Source organism: Leptodactylus fuscus, chromosome 7, assembly GCF_031893055.1.
Source record: "Leptodactylus fuscus isolate aLepFus1 chromosome 7, aLepFus1.hap2, whole genome shotgun sequence".
NCBI classification, from domain to species: Eukaryota; Metazoa; Chordata; class Amphibia; order Anura; family Leptodactylidae; genus Leptodactylus; species Leptodactylus fuscus.
The window spans coordinates 41,540,785-41,557,646 of NC_134271.1; positions in this window are offsets into that span (position 1 = coordinate 41,540,785).

Consider the following 16,862-nt stretch of genomic DNA (forward strand, 5'->3'; position numbering starts at 1 on the left):
ATAAAAAATAATATACAAAGATTAAAATACGGCACAGACCAGATGAGTTACCTTCCCTCATAACCGTGATCTGAGTCAGCTCAGGAAAAGGATTCTGGTCTCTTATTGTAAATTATTAGACAAGAAGAAGACACGTTAGAATAATTAGCATAACGGGATATAAAATTCCAACATAGGTTTCAACACATAACTATGGGATAAGACACAAAGAAGAAGTTTCATCTCATTATTTCCCACTCCCATAAATAAAACATAAACACATAGAAATATAAACAAACAAGTAAAAATCAGAATACTCTCTGTAATACATAGATGATACCATTAATCCAATCTCTGTGCGCCTTGAACTTTTGCACAAAGATTTTAACTTGGGGTAAAACCCCAACTTGTAGGTTGGCGAGGCGACAGAGGGTGAGTGGCCGTCTCCCCCTCCGTGACCTCCCATACCCACGCTGTGAAGATTCAAAACTTTTCACTATCACCTTTTTGCTCTTTTGTGGATACAACTGTTTAAAAGACAATAACAGACAAACAATAATTCAAAACATAACCATTACATCATATGCTTGGATATCCCTGTATACACATTGTCATTATACGTTACTCAGGTTAACCCCTTTTTTTTTTTTTTTTTGTACTAAATCACTCCTTTGGATATAATGCATAGACTGTGGACTGTGGTGCTGGCACAAAGCCAAGTTTCGTCTTCTCTGCGCGTCCTCCAGCATCTGGCAGTCTATGAGATAAAACGACCTTGAAGCTCTTGGCAGTCAATTAAAATGCTTTGATTGCCCTCTACAGAAATAAAAATAGGAATAAAACTCAAACAGCAGTTAATATACTGACACCAAAATTACACATCAATATTTTTGCGCAATTTTTTATTTTCATAGCAAACCTCACTCTAGTAATTACCACAAGTGTTCAGAATCTCTTAAAGTATACTTGACGTTAAGGGAAATTTCCTTCCTTCCCAATTTTCCTTTTCTTTACTAGATCCCAACCAAAGTTTTGAACGGATAATCCTTTAAACATCATAACAGTGGTATACAGTGAGGTCTTTTATAGCTGAACTGGGCATAGACACTCGGACACTCGGAAAGAGGGCTGCCGGGGGTTTGACCTCTTCCGACCAAAGGTTGCAGTCACTGGGCAATATCAAAAAGGAAAGAATAAAGAGAATAAAGCAATCCACCAGCACCCGTCTACTCCCTGATGGCCTCATGCTATGGATCAATAAATAAATAAATTACAGCACCCATCCTCTTTACTGACGGCCCGTGCCCAGACCAAATGTTGCAATCGTCCAAAAGATCACATGCACTACTCTACATCAAAGAGGGCAAGAAATTCACTTCCTGGAATCTGCAGCACCACAGGTGACTGAACACTCGGTGATATGTATATATATATATATATATATATATATATATATATATATATATATATATATATATATATATACCGGTGAGGAAAAACAAGTTCAGACTACGGCTCTAGGACCCACCTATCTGTATCACTCAGACTGGACAATCGATCCAACTGGATCACCTGTCAGCCAGACAGCGACACACCGACAGTCACAGGCAAATGACACATATTCATATGAATATGCATACACTTACCGTGACTCTAATGAGGGTGATCAGGCCTCGGGTCGGTGAGACGTCGTCCGGCGTCCAGGGTCCAGCGCGGGTCGGTCATCCGCGGTGGTCCTATACCGTAGTCCCTGTTCGGGCGCCATCTGTTGAGGTAGTGACCTCCGCCAGAATACGGGTCACTTCCAGTGGTCAGTCACCTGCTCCAAATCAACCATGCATGTGCGCGCTGACAAAGATAAACACTGACGTTGATGCAGTTTCCATCTCAGTCCATGCAACTGGGCGCTCACACAGTACTGAGGTTTATTGAGGAAGTTACAGTTTTTATACGGGAATGTAAGAAAGATAAGATAACGGCAGGCTGTAAGCATATACGTCTTGTATCCGAATACACTGGCGATCAGTCATTGGCTCTTAAATTTCAACATCTCTTAGCTTTCGATTTCCCGAGAAATGATACTGTCTTTCTTGTAAACCACATGACGATCGTGTGCGTCAGCATCTGGGTGCGGTACTGGATACAGGCGCCATCTTAATGTATAAACGTTGCACAAAGAAAAATATAATTTCTTAAGCAGTATAAAGCATGTATAAAAATAAGAATGGACATGGTCTACCTTCACAAGAGATCCTGTTTCTTTAGTTGAATGTAATGTTTCTTATATATTAAATCATTATATGAGGCCTGTAGAGCTTCAGACACCAGCCTAAAGTGCAATATAGTAGGGAAATCAAATCATGGTCTATAGATAATGGTTCATACTTTACCATGTGGTAGACTTACTGTCATATAAGGGATTATTTGGTGTCAGGAGAACATATATTGGCCCAATGTATAGTCTTAAAGAGTAACTAAATTTTCAAACATTGAATAATTGACAAATTTTGCAATATACTTTATTAACAAATTTTGATTCCTTTCTGTAAAATCTTGTATTTCTTTATTATTTCCCATGCTTCTCTATTGAGCGCTGTAATCTGTCCTCTGCTTCTCACTGTGTACTGTGAACGGGCTTGGTGTGTAATGTGCACAAAATAAGGGTGGGGGTGGGTCTCTTCACAGTTATATCTGGGACATTATCTCCAGCATGTTTCTACATTTTATACTGTTTGACGTGACCGGCTCATTTTCCCTACATTGCACAGAAGCCTGTATATTATACACCATAAGAAACAGGGTACTTGTAATATCTTCGCCTATACGGGCTTTGGCGCCATCTTCAGGCCCCATACTGCGGCGCAGGAAGCTTGTCTGCCTGTGATTCCTTCTCTTGTATTCTCTGAACACCTATTCCCTCACCGCAGTAATTGATTTTCCACCACACCCATCTCCTTGACCTTGATTCCCCTCTGTCCCTCTAATATAGTTAATATTATCCTTGCCTGTGTGATTGACAGCCTGTCTTCCTATCAAGTCGGGGACAGGTTCTTCCTTCCTATTTATTGGTTATTGGAGTGAAAGATATTGATGTGTTAATTGGAATTCAAGATACCTTTAGCCAAGTGCCTAATAACATATAATTTGGAATATCACACAAATTAAATTTCACCTGGATTGACTTACTTGGCCTAGACTTCTTCAATCCTTTCCCCTCCTTTGTGGGTCTCGACTAGCCACTGAAATCGGAAAATACTCCAGCGACTTAACTCCTCATATGCTGTGAACAATCACAGCATCTTGGTGGATCGGGGGCAAGACTGACCTCCCTTACTCCTGTCCGATCCCCTGATGAGATTGCAAGGAGTCGCAATGGTAGCCAGGAGGCCAGGCAAAGGCTTCCTCACTATCTATCCCTATTGTACTTAGTGAGCCCATGGGCAATGTCCTGCAATACAATATTTTGCAGTATGTTAAACTCCAGATCAGCAAATCCCAGGTTCAAGTCTCCTTGTGTGCCAGGAAAAAAAAAGTAAAAAAAAAAAAAAATACAGTTTAAAAAGCAAAAAAAAAGTATAAAAAATAAATAATAAAAATTTAAAAACCGCCACCGTTCAATTAACCCTTAGGCGCACCAGAGTGTACAATTACATCTTGGTGCACTGAAAAAACATGGCGGATGCTCTGAAATAGAGCAGCCCCACTAGCTGCCGGATCTGCGCTGTTTCCGATATCATGGACCGGGCAACATTTCCTCTGATTAGACATGACTCTGATCATTTAACCACTCAGATGCCATGGTCAAATGCGACCACGGCATCTGAGTGATTACTTTCGCTTTCTCTTTTCTTCTCTGTAATGGGACGGCCCACGTGGCACGATCGAGGGAGACGTCCCGTTACCATGGCAGCCTGGAGCCTTCTGAAAGCTCTCAGTGCTGCCATAGTATTGTATAAGGGCTAGTTCACATTTAAAAACCGCCTGGCTTATTTTGGTCCGGAAAAAAACTGCTTCCTAATTAGAAAGCGATTTTTTGACCTTGAGGCCTTTTCTGGATCATTTTCCGGAGCTTTTTTGGTAAAAAAAAAAAAAAAAAAAACGCTTCAGAAAACGCCAGGCGGTTTTCCCCTCCCCAAGTGAATGGTCTGTGATTGAGTGTGAACCTGCACTAACATTCACTAGGATCCCCTCAGGCTTCTTTTCATATGCATGCATTACCCTCCTGGTGTGTCGATTAGGCTGGGTGTGAATAGACGTCAGTGTATTGTTCCTGCAGTTCAGTGGCCACATAAGCAAACCCATTCTTCATTTATTTTGCTTGCAATGAAAAAACACAAGAGAATGAAAAAAAAGTCAAATCATTGATCATTTTACACAAAACTCCAAAAATTGGCCGGTATTGGCCCCCTCAGCCTAATACTTGGTAGCACAACCTTTAGACAAAATAACTGCGAACAACCACTTCCGGTAACCATCAATGAGTTTCTTACAATGCTCTGCTGGAATTTTAGACCATTCTTCTTTGGCAAACTGCTCCAGGTCCCTGAGATGTTAAGGGGGCCTTCTCCAAACTGCCATCAAGAGATCTCTCCACAGGTGTTCTATGGGATTCAGGTCTGGACTCATTGCTGGCCACTTTAGAAGTCTCCAGTGCTTTCTCTCAAACCATTTTCTATTGCTTTTTGAAGTGTGTTTTGGGTCATTGTCCTGCTGGAAGACCCATGACCTCTGAGGGAGACCCAGCTTTCTCACACTGGGCCCTACATTATGCTGCAAAATTTGTTGGTAGTCTTCAGACTTCATAATGCCATGCACACGGTCAAGCAGTCCAGTGCCAGAGGCAGCAAAGCAACCCCAAAACATCAGGGAACCTCCGCCATGTCTGACTGTAGGGACCGTGTTCTTTTCTTTGAAGGCCTCTTTTTTTCCCCTGTAAACTCTATATTGATACCCTTTCCCAAAAAGCTCTACTTTTGTCTCATCTGACCAGAGAACATTCTTCCAAAATGTTTTTGGCTTTCTCAGGTAAGTTTTGGCAAGCTCCAGCCTGGCTTTTTTATATCTTTGGGTAAGAAGTGGGGTCTTCCTGGATATCCTACCATACAGTCCCTTTTCAATCAGACGCCGACGGATAGTACGGGTTGACACTGTTGTACCCTCAGACTGCAGGACAGCTTGAACTTGTTTGGAAGTTAGTCGAGGTTCTTTATCCACCATCCGCACAATCTTGCGTTGAAATCACTCGGCAATTTTCCTTTTCCGTCCACATCTAGGGAGGTTAGCTACAGTGCCATGGGCTTTAAACTTCTTGATGACACTGCGCACGGTAGACACAGGAACATTCAGGTCTTTGGAGATGGACTTGTAGCCTTGAGATTGCTCATGCTTCCTCATGCTTCCTCATGCTTCTACAAATGCCGGAGCTCAGCGTTAAAGCAGGAGCTGAGCTGTGACAGCTCCTGCTTTAAACGCCTATGTATTCAGCGCATTGGCGTCCTACCGCCGATGCGCTGAATACATAGGCGTTTAAAGCAGGAGCTGTCAGCTCCTGCTTTAACGCTGAGCTCAGTTGGAATCAGGACATGCCGACCGGGACCATTTTGTTAGGTCCCGGCCGCGCCGCGGGGCCCCGGGCGGTTGCACGGCTCGCCCGGCCCTGGATCAGCCCCTGGCCGAATGAAAGTACAACTGAATAAGGCCTCACACAGCTATGTCAACAGAAAAATATAATAGTTATGAGTTTTGGAACACACAGAAGGAAAATATGAAAAAAGTTGCCGAGCATTAAACATCCAAACTACCATGCGTCCTTAAAGGGTTAAAACCTTCCTATAGGCGGTGCTAGATTTTTCCATCCTGGACAATTTTCATACCTTTTTTTCTTATTTACAAAATTTCCTATATGGCTGTCTCTACAAGGTGACACAGTACACCTAATCCATTTTCAGTTATTTTATTTTTTTATTTATTATTAGAGATGAGCGAGTACTGTTCGGATCAGCCGATCCGAACAGCACGCACGCATTGAAATGAATGGACGTAGCCAGCACGCGGGGGGTTAAGCGGCTGGCCGGCGTCAAAGCGGAAGTACCAGGTGCTTCCATTCATTTCAGTGCGTGCTGTTCGGATCGGCTGATCCGAACAGTACTCGCTCATCTCTATTTATTATTTATTTTTACTTACTGTAATATGGAAATCTACCACATGAGGGCAGCAGTGTATTACTTTTTAACAGGATATTATCTTTCTAGTTTAGATGAATATTCATGGTGTTAGGTGTAGCTGCTGGAAACCCTGGAGGAAGGGGCACAAGAGACAGTGAGCCCTAAGCTGGAATCCCCCACTGTCCCTTCCTCTTGCCTGGTCTTATCCTACGCAATAGGCGGCAACTTGGAGACGATCCCTTCCTATGTACGTGAAACACAAAACTCAGACAAGACACACAATAACAAAGGGAGGTCAGCTAGCCAGGGTTCGATAACAGTCGAGCAATGCAGTGCCAAATCGAAGTCCAAAAGAATAGTCAGTAGGGAAAGCCAAAGATCAAGGATAAGAGTACAAGTAACAAAAACATCAAGAGAAGCGCCAGCAAGCACAAGGCAATAGCAAGCACAGTGTGAATGTGAGCCAAGACTAAATAGGGAGGAAGAACCCGCTCTGGAGTTAATAGGTGGACAGGCTGTCAATCACACGGCAAGACCAGAATTAACCACTTCATGAACAGCGGCAAACAAGGGCAGAAGACGCGCGTGGTGGAAATTTTGCTTGCATTCTGATCTGCAGGTCACTCAGAGCGAGGGGGAGAATACATAGTGTGGACCTCTGGCAGTAGTTTACTGAGCAGCACTTTTTTGAGGTTGAGTGTGAACAAAGCCTCTTTCCCTAATGGGCCCCTGCTGGGTTTTTTTTTTTTTTTTTTTTTTATATAGCGTAACCAATTCATGTAATGGTCCCTATTTGCTTATTGATCCCTATTCCTGCTTGCAGCCACCTTCACTTCCCATTCAGCCTCCAGGGGACCCCGTTGGTCCCATATCACATCATTGATGCTGATCAGTGTCAGAAAGTTGCTGATATGGATCGCACAGGCAGTTACGAGCACGAACAGGAATTGGTAATGCAGAAGGCTATTGTAAAGAATATTTTTTAAGCGAAGCATGCGAGACGAATCTCGTAAGAGTCACCTGGTAGTTTCATTCGGACCAAATACATCCGAAATGAAACTGCTATTGATAAGGTTAGAAAATACATTGTTTGCTGTCATATTGCAAAAACATTATAATCTTCGATAAGATGTATATATGCTGCTGAACGGGGCTCTATCAGCAAAATTATGCTGATAGAGCCCCACATATGCGTGAATAGGCTTTGAAAAGGCTATTCAGGCACCACTAAAGTTATATTAAACTACCCCCCCCCCCCCCCCCCGGTTTTAAAATAATACCCTAAAAAAGAATATGTTAATCTTATCTATCGTGCACGGTGGGCGGGCATTCAGGGTCCGACGTCATCTTCAGCCACGCCTCCTCTTCCAGCGGTGTCCTCGGGTCCCGTCTTCCTCCGGCGCTCGTTAACTGCCATTGATAACACATTTCGGTGTATCCAAATCCGCGTGTGAGTGATCCTGGTTGTTGTTAGATATATATTTTGCTTTGTGTGTATTCTTGTAGAATCCTGCAGCAAGTGTCAGTCTGTGGCGTTTCTTTCACTTATTGAGGATTAGAGATATCCACAGTTTGTCATAGTATTGTAGCAATGTTATCTTGGAACTTTCTTGCCCTCACATACTGACCACTGACAGGATAGAGATACCAAACTCTAACAGGGAATATAAAATCCCAGGTACGTTCACCTGTAACACACCTAATGTAGTGTATTTGATCATGTGCACCAAATGTTCCACTGAAAATCTGTATGTTGGAGAGACCGGCCAGAAACTCAGAATGAAAATTAATTCACATCGCCATACAAATAAAAAACAAAGAATGGACCTTCCCGTGCCAAAACATTTCTGCCAGGAAGATCATAATATCACCGATCACATGAAGATTTTGATTTTAAGAGGGAATTTTAAATCAAGGAAACAGCGACTGAATCATGAATACAAGTGCATGACCCTATTTAACACTCTGGATAATGGAATGAATGCATCATATGGGTTCATGTCATTCTATACAAATCACTGAACTAAGACAGCCATAAAGATAAAGAACTTGGGAACTGTGAATTGTTTATATTTATATGTATATAGTAATGTAGTATGTATATAGCCTCTTCCCCCTCTCTCCTGAAATCCTATCCCTATGTGTCCAGTTGTACATAAATATGCAGCCTTCAGAAAGTGTTTTTAGATATATCTGAAGAAGAAGCCAGGAAGCTTTGAAACGTTATATTCTGTCATCATTATGAGTTAGCCATAAAAAAAAGGTATCACCTACTGAAGACTTGCAAGTTTTTTGTTTTTTTTATATTTCATACCCACTGGCTAACACGGTACAAAAACAAACATTTTCAATATACCAAATGTTAGGCTTTGGGGATACACAGTGTGGATAGCTGGATTGAGCGTGTATAGCCTGACAATTGCTGTGTATCCCTGTTAGATTTTGGGGGTACACAGCGTGAATAGCTGGATTGAGCGTGTATAGCCTGACAATTGCTGTGTATTCCTGTTAGGTTTTGGGGGTACACAGCGTGAATAGCTGGATTGAGCGTGTATAGCCTGACAATTGCTGTGTATTCCTGTTAGGTTTTGGGGGTACACAGCGTGAATAGCTGGATTGAGCGTCTATCGACTCCTCTCCCTGCAGTATAGCTCTGAAAAGAGCTGTTGTTGTTATTCAGTTTTTCCATGCCTAGCAGAATCTAATCCCTCTCTAGCCCTCAGCAGCACGTCTGTCCCTACCTCTCACCAAGCCGCAAAATGAGACGAAGATGGCCGACACTATTCTTATGTATCAGAGGTCACGTGTTTTCGTCAGCCAATGGGTTTTTCCAATTTTTTTTTCAATTCCTACGTTATCGTAGTTCCTGTCCCACCTCCCCTGCACAGTTATTGGTGCAAAAAAAGCACCAGGGAAGGTGGGAGGGGATACGAATTTTTACTGTGTTTGCCGCGTGGTATTCGATTGGAATTGAATGCCTTGAACAGCCTGATATACGATCGAATACCTATTCGAACGCCGTTCGCTCATCTCTAGTTTTTAATGGTAGAATCCCTTTAAAGGGTCAAACCCTTTATGGGGGCACAAATAAGGTATTATTAATTAAGGGGATACACAGGGGCTTTATTAATTTAAAGATACATGCAGGGGTATTATTCATTGACAGGGGATTGTCATATTATGTTGGTTCAGTCCAGATGGAAGAGACAGGAAATATGAACAATTAGTCAGAGATGTCACCTGTAAGCCACTACAAGTTTCCTGCATTTACTTAGATCAGGAGTGTCCAAACTTTTCCCAAGTACCTGCAAAGTCAATGTGATTCTGGCTAATCCCATTCATACAGAACAGAAAAATATCTGCTGCGGACATGCTGCAATTTTAAGAACCATTGCGTTTTTGTAGCTCACATGTTAATTATACAAACGGAAGCACTGGCGTTTTCCATATAGTTACAACGGAAGTAGAAAGTCTGCAGAAGAAAACTCAGTAGACTTTCTGTGAAAAGTCTTGTGGGAAAAACTGATGCCTTTCCGCCACGATTTTTCCTGCAGAAATATTTGGCAGTGGATTGCTACATGCTCAGCTCCACTTGGCCACTTCTCCTCAGGTCTGCAAAACCAGTGTTAACAACTGGATCGGCAAGGCCGTGGAAAACCAGGATGCATTCACTTACTGCTCCCCACTCTTTTTCCCTCTTCAGCCTTCAATGGGACCTTTGCTGTGCACATCAGATTGTGAGAACGTAATGTGTGGCTCATGCGTGCCGCCTGCTGGATAAAGAGAGAAGAGAAGGCCGTGAGCAGGAACGGAGATAGGTAAGTTAATAGGACATGAAAATGGGGTAGAGATGAGGGGTGCATGAAACTGGGAGTAGATGGAGGGAGGGCATGAAATGTCACGGGACATCCGTGCATTATTAAAGATGGCCAACACCACCAAAGACTGCAGCGGAGCCGGAGACAGGTAAGTAACTTTTTTTTTATGTCTGTATCTCCCCTCAGTCTCCGATTATTATACTCTGGGTCTGAAAATACCCCAGAGTATAATAATTGTTTGTGGGTGTTCATTATGGGGCATAATCCCGTGTGCAGGGGCCACAATAGGGTATAATACTGTGTGCAGGGGCCACAATGGGGTATAATACTGTGTGCAGGGGACACAATGGGGTATAATACTGTGTGCAGGGGCCACTATGTGGCGCTAATAGAGCGTGCAGGACTGCGGCGGGGGGGGGGGTTGGTCGGTCAAGGTCTTCGGGGTCGGTCAGGAAGGAAAGGGGGGGGCATGTCAAAAGCACGCCACAGGGCCCCGCCATTTCTAGTTACACCACTGGTCCATACATTATATAATGCCCCTTAGTAGCCCCTCACAGTATAATGCACCTAAGTGGCCCATATAGAGTATAATGAACCTTGGTGTCCCCCCAGACAGTATAATACCGCCTTCAAAGCCCCCCCCCCAGTATAATGCCCCTTTAGTAGCCCCTACACAGTATAATTCCTCTTAATGGCCTTAATAAAGTATAAAAACCCCTGAGTGGTCCTATACAATATAATGTCTCATTATTGGCCCCAACACAATAGTCTGCCCTTTTGTGGCCCCACACAATATAATACCCCTTAGTGAACCAATCACAGAAATAAGTGACTGCTAAAATGGCTGTGAGGTCCCCACACAGTAAAATGCCACCTTAGGCTAAGGGCCGGATAGAAGCAGACAGAGGGCCGGATGTGGCCCGGGGGTCCCACATTGCCCAGGTTTGAGATAGAAACTGAGATACACGGCAGATAAATTCTATAAGGGCTAGTAAACATGTGAAAACAGCGTGGCAAATTTTGGTCCGGAAAAAAATGCTTCCTAATTAGGAAGCAGGGTTTTTTACATTAAAGCGTTTTTTTTTTACATTGAAGCGTTTTTTGAAGCGTTTTTCTGGAGTGGGTTTTCCCCTCCCCTAAAGTGAATGAACCGTAAAAAAAAATGTGATGCGTTTTTTGCAAAAAAAACCCCCACAATGCGTTTTCCGCCTCCATTCACATGAAGAAAGGTCATGTCGCTTTATTTTTCTGCTAGCGGTGAAAAAACGCTAGCAGAAAAATGAACGCTAGCGGTCTCCATTGACCACCATTGTATGGAGGCAGATCTTGAGGCAAAGTCCACGGTCAAAATCCGCCTCATTGCCCCTGTGTGAACTAGCTCTAATACTGACTTCTTTATTTAAATTATACAAGGTGATAAATCTAGATGTTTCCAGATAAAGTCAGGATGGTGAGAACAGAGACTGAGCCCGGAATCTGTCTCCTGATGCAGCAGGAAATCCTCTTATTCAGTGAACGCGTCTGACTGCGGAAAGTTTGGTGAAGTATCAAGTTCGAGGGCGAGAGTAGAGACCAGCCGGTAATCTGCCTCCTGGTAATCTTCTCTGCTCCATGGTGTAGACAGCGACATCAACACTTGCTTGATATTTATTCTGAAAGAAAAGGTGAAAACAATGAAGGTCAGACCCCTCTCTATAATTGCAGTGACCCCTCCCTATAATAGCAGTGACCCCTCCCTATAATAGCAGTGACCCCTCCCTATAATAGCAGTGACCCCTCCCTATGATAGCAGTGACCCCTCTCTATAATAGCAGTGACCCCCCCCCCCCATATCATTTATTACAATCAGTACATTAATGAACTTAGATAAGTCAATGGCTACTTACCGGATAGAACAGGTTGGCATGCCGTGGTCAAGTACCAGGGTCACTGACAATTCTCAGGGTTTGGCAGTGACTACTGGGGAGGACCTGGGTCTGTCTTAGGTCTCTCTGAAGGTCAGGGCAATCGCTGTGCCCACCATGGACTCTACATGTCGGCCGACATGGAGTCATTACTTGACCATTTTGGGGAATCCTGTTATCCTGCCATTCTGCAGGCAGGATATAAGATGGTTTCTCATTTTCTTGTGGTCATACATGACTGTGGGGTCACCATCTTCTGCTAGGAACTCGTAGGCAAACGCTATAGCAAATACCCCACAGTCATAGTTATTCCTCTGCTGATCCACATTCAGAAATATCAGGTTCTTCAGGGGCTCGTGGACCACGTCACTGTAGATATTAATGATCTGCTCCCGGATTGATGGAGACAGATTTTTGGTCTTGATGCTGTCGGCCACTTGGATTTTGCCATCTCTGAAGCAGGTGGTCAGCCAGTGCACCCTGTCCTCATCGTAGTGGATTTGTACCGCTTTTTTTAGTACAATGTAGCCTGGAAAGAGAAGAACGGCGGAGGGCTGCAAGCCATCGAAGTCCTCATATTGGCGTTGTAGGATCTCCTGGGCTTTGTTGATGATGTCATCATCCAGCATTCCGTCTTCTCCTGTACTCCTCAGAATAGATAAGTGCTCTGGAGACAGCTTGTTCATGTTGTGCTGTCTCCAGGTCTCAGGCATCTCCACTTGGGGTGTTTTCTTCTCCGGGTTCCCTAGAACTTTTGCAGATGGATTAATAGTGTTTTCCTCTGCAGATTTTTTGGCTGGTGGGAAGGTCCCGGGCTGACTCTCCTTGGAGGTTGGTGCCTTTCTTTTACGGCTGACTCTTTGTCCTTCACCTGATGCGTTCACATTTTCATCAAGCATGACCATTCTTACTGGGTCTTGTTTTGGACGAGTCTTTACGTTGTGTCCTCTCTTTTGGGTCTTTCTTGTCCTTTTAGCAGGCGGTGGTTCTTGGACATGGAATGGCTCCTTGGCATCCTTGGATATAAGGGGCCCCTGATGTGTAGTTTTTAGATCAGCAGTTACAGCTCCACTTTTTGCAATAGTTGCAGTGGAGTCAATGTCCCCTACTATGTAGGTTGGTGTCTTCTCACCTGTGTCTTGGCTGATGGCACGAATGAAAGAGCCAATTGACTTGCAGGATGAGAGAACGGTGTCCAGCAGCCGCTGGGCATGACGATGGCGACGTCCATGAAGCCTCATGATGACGTCTGTCACGTTTTTTTCTCTCTATCAGTAGTTGCGAGTATCCGGTACGGAGTATCACACTGTTCTGATGAGTGGGCTCTGGGCTCAGTCCTTTATTGGCTGAGGTCATTGTGATGTCATCAGAACTCCAGGCCCCGAACATTCCGTGCAGATTTTGACATCACAGCTCAAGGCCCCCGAACATTTCATGCCATCACAAACCTCTTCCAGGATGGAGACCAAACTATTTTAACCCTTTAATGGCCTGAGATTTGTGTTCATGATATAAGATATTTGGATTTAATTAATTTATTGGATGCAGCTTTTCTATTTTTAAGGTTCCAGATCATTTTTACCTATTTTGTCATGACATATAACTCTTTGTCTCCACAGCAGAAAACACAAATCAGCTGCTGCGGAACCCCTTTTTAAAGAGTAAGACTGAATCCACGTAGTGGAACGTTTCAATGCAGATTTCTGCCAATTTGATTTGTACCTCTCACTTCTCATCTATGCATTAAAGTGATGAACCCCCCCACCCCCGTGATTCCCAGATCTCAGCATCAGAAAGAATACGAGGGCCCATTTCAAAATTCACAAGAACAACATGCTCATTTTTTTCTGCTGTTTTTTTTTTCTACTTTGTGTTTTCAAAACTCCATCCATGTTTTTTTCTATCTTTATACTATAATGTATTTTTAGACTATGCTTATTTATATTTTTATATCAAACCATATTATAACATGTATAATATAATATAAATTAAATGTAAAACATTTTTAAAAAATTACCTTATACTGTACTTTTCTGCAGAATTTAATACACAAGCTAAGGCTCAATTCACACAGTGTTGAAGGCCCTGGACCGTTCAGGAAGAGGGACAGGGACTGCATGGCAGAAGTTCAGTTTGGCTGGGATGTCTTAATGGAGCTGTAAGGTACCCACAGAGGAAGCCGTCTTACTGGACGTTACTGTTCTCTTGTTGATGGTGTTGCGGTTTAGGGGATGGTCGGCCAATGTGGCCATAAAACTTCTGGCTGGGGTGTCATTTATGGTCAAAATACTTAGTGTCAAAGGGGTGGTCCAAAGAGTCAGTACACTGAGCCATCAGGAGTCCGGTTTCCCTGTCGTTATTGAGTAGACTCATGTCCATGTTACCCGGAGTCTGCTCGGGCGCAGTGGTGGTGCGTTTGTTTTGCACACCATTTGCGTTGGCCTTTTTGGCAGCCCCTCAGTGAGTTGGTTAGCGCCAGCAGCAACAAGATCGGTGGGTGGTGGGCTTGATCCACATATGCATCCAAGGCTCTAAAACGGCTTTATTCAGTAGAGGTACCTGGTTAACCATTCAAACGTTAGGGGACTCCATATGTCCTGTTGCTTTAGTTCGGGATTACGTTGGTCACAAGCCCCCTGGTGATGATTTCCTGTTACAGGAATTGGGCAGCCCCTTGACATTAATTTATTTCCATATTTAAACATTGTCTCGGGGAACTAGGTCTGGATCCAAAGTCGTTTGGTTCCCATTCCTTCCGGATTGGGGCAGCTACTGTTGAGGACACATGTGGTGCAGATGCAGAAGGGATTAGGTGGCTGAAAAGGTGGAAGTTGGACTGTTCTAAGTCATACATCCGCCTTGATCTGCTCCCGCTTTACCCTCATGTCACCTGATTATCGCATAAGTCATAGTGCATGTCCCCCCCCCCCTCTTGTTATACTTTCTTCTCAGGTCCTGTGACCGTCTTCATTTTAGGACACTCCTACGTCTTCTGGGCCGAAAAGAGAGCTGCGGTATGCCCCTGCAGCCTAGATCTAGGCCTGGCCAATGTCCTGATCCAGTGGAGAGGGGTACTTGGGTTACGGTGGCAACAAATCTTGCCATTGGCTGTTCGTATCAGTCATCATTGCAAAGGCCCAGTCCTGCTCCTTATCCATGTGGGAGGCAATGACTTGGGCCATGTCAAACTGGGATGAACTTGTGTCCCTAATCAAGCAGGACTTGGCCAAGCTAGTGGATTTCTTTGTAGGGTGATCCTCAACTGGTCAGAGATTGTGCCACGGCGTTCCTGGTGGGGCGCTAGGGGCCCCCAAGTGATAGAGTGAACAAGGAGGGTTTTAAACGTAAGGGTTTCTAAATATATATGTTCCAGTGGCATAACTACCGCCATAGCAGCGGAGGCAGCTGCCACAGGGCCCGGGACATTAGGGGCCCGGTGACAGCCGCTACCGCTGCTATCATTATACTCGGGGGTCTTTTCGGACCCCCGAGTATAATGATTGGTGGACCGGGAGAGGTAAGAAACATAAAAAACATGTTACTTACCTCTCCACGATCCTGCCAGGCCTCCTTCCTGACGTCCTTTCTGACATTTGTTTCTAACAGTGTTTTTTTATGTTTTTATTCCCCCGGGTCTCCGATTATTATACCCTGGGGTCTGAAAAGACCCCAGAGTATAATAATTGTTTATGGGTGTCCACAGTGGGACATAATACTGTGTGCAGGGGCCACTAAGGGACATAATACTGTGTGCAGGGGCCACTATTGTTGATAATACTGTGTGCAGGGGCCACTATTGTTGATAATACTGTGTGCAGGGGACACTATGGGGAATAATACTGTGTGCAGGGGCCACTATGGGGGATAATACTGTGTGCAGGGGACACTATTGGGGATAATACTGTGTGCAGGGGACACTATGGGGGATAATACTGTGTGCAGGGGACACTATGGGGCATAATACTGTGTGCAGGGGCCACTAAGGGACACAATACTGTGTGCAGGGGCCACTATGGGAGATAATACTGTGTGCAGCAGCCACTATGGGGGATAATACTGTGTGCAGGGGACACTATAGGGTATAATACTGTATGCAGGAGCCACTATGGGGGATAATACTGTGTGCAGGGGCCACTATGGGGGATAATACTGTGTGCAGGGGTCAGTAAGGGACATAATACTGTGTGCAGGGGCCACTATGGGGCATAATACTGTGTGCAGGGGTCAGTAAGGGACATAATACTGTGTGCAGGGGCCACTATGGGAGATAATACTGTGTGCAGGGGCCACTATGGGGGATAATACTGTGTGCAGGGGCCACTAAGGGACATAATATTGTGTGCAGGGGCTACTATGGGGGATAATACTGTGTGCAGGGGCCACTATGGGGGATAATACTGTGTGCAGGGGTCAGTAAGGGACATAATACTGTGTGCAGGGGCCACTATGGGGCATAATACTGTGTGCAGGGGCCAGTAAGGGACATAATACTGTGTGCAGGGGCCGATAAGGGACATAATACTGTGTGCAGGGGCCACTATGGGAGATAATACTGTGTGCAGCAGCCACTATGGGGGATAATACTGTGTGCAGGGGACACTATAGGGCAGTGATGGCGAACCTTTTAGAGACCGAGTGCCCAAACTGCAACCCAAAACCCACAAAATTTTCGCGGAGTGCCAACACGACAATATAGACTTAATACTATGCGGATCCACAATTGCGGACAGTTACTGACCAAAAATTACAGTCATGTGGGGCTTTACAGAGCTTTCAATAATACAAACAACGTTGTACTGAAATGTAAAGGTCTCGGCATTTGGTACTTTGAACAATTAATTTTCACTATTTACATCGCACAGGATCTGTTTTATAGTTACCGTGTAATATTCTTACATCCTGTACTAATATCACGTCTGCTATAAAACAGATACTGTGTGATATAAATAGTGAGGGGACCCCAGACAGTATTATATGCTCTGCAGTGGGCCCACCAC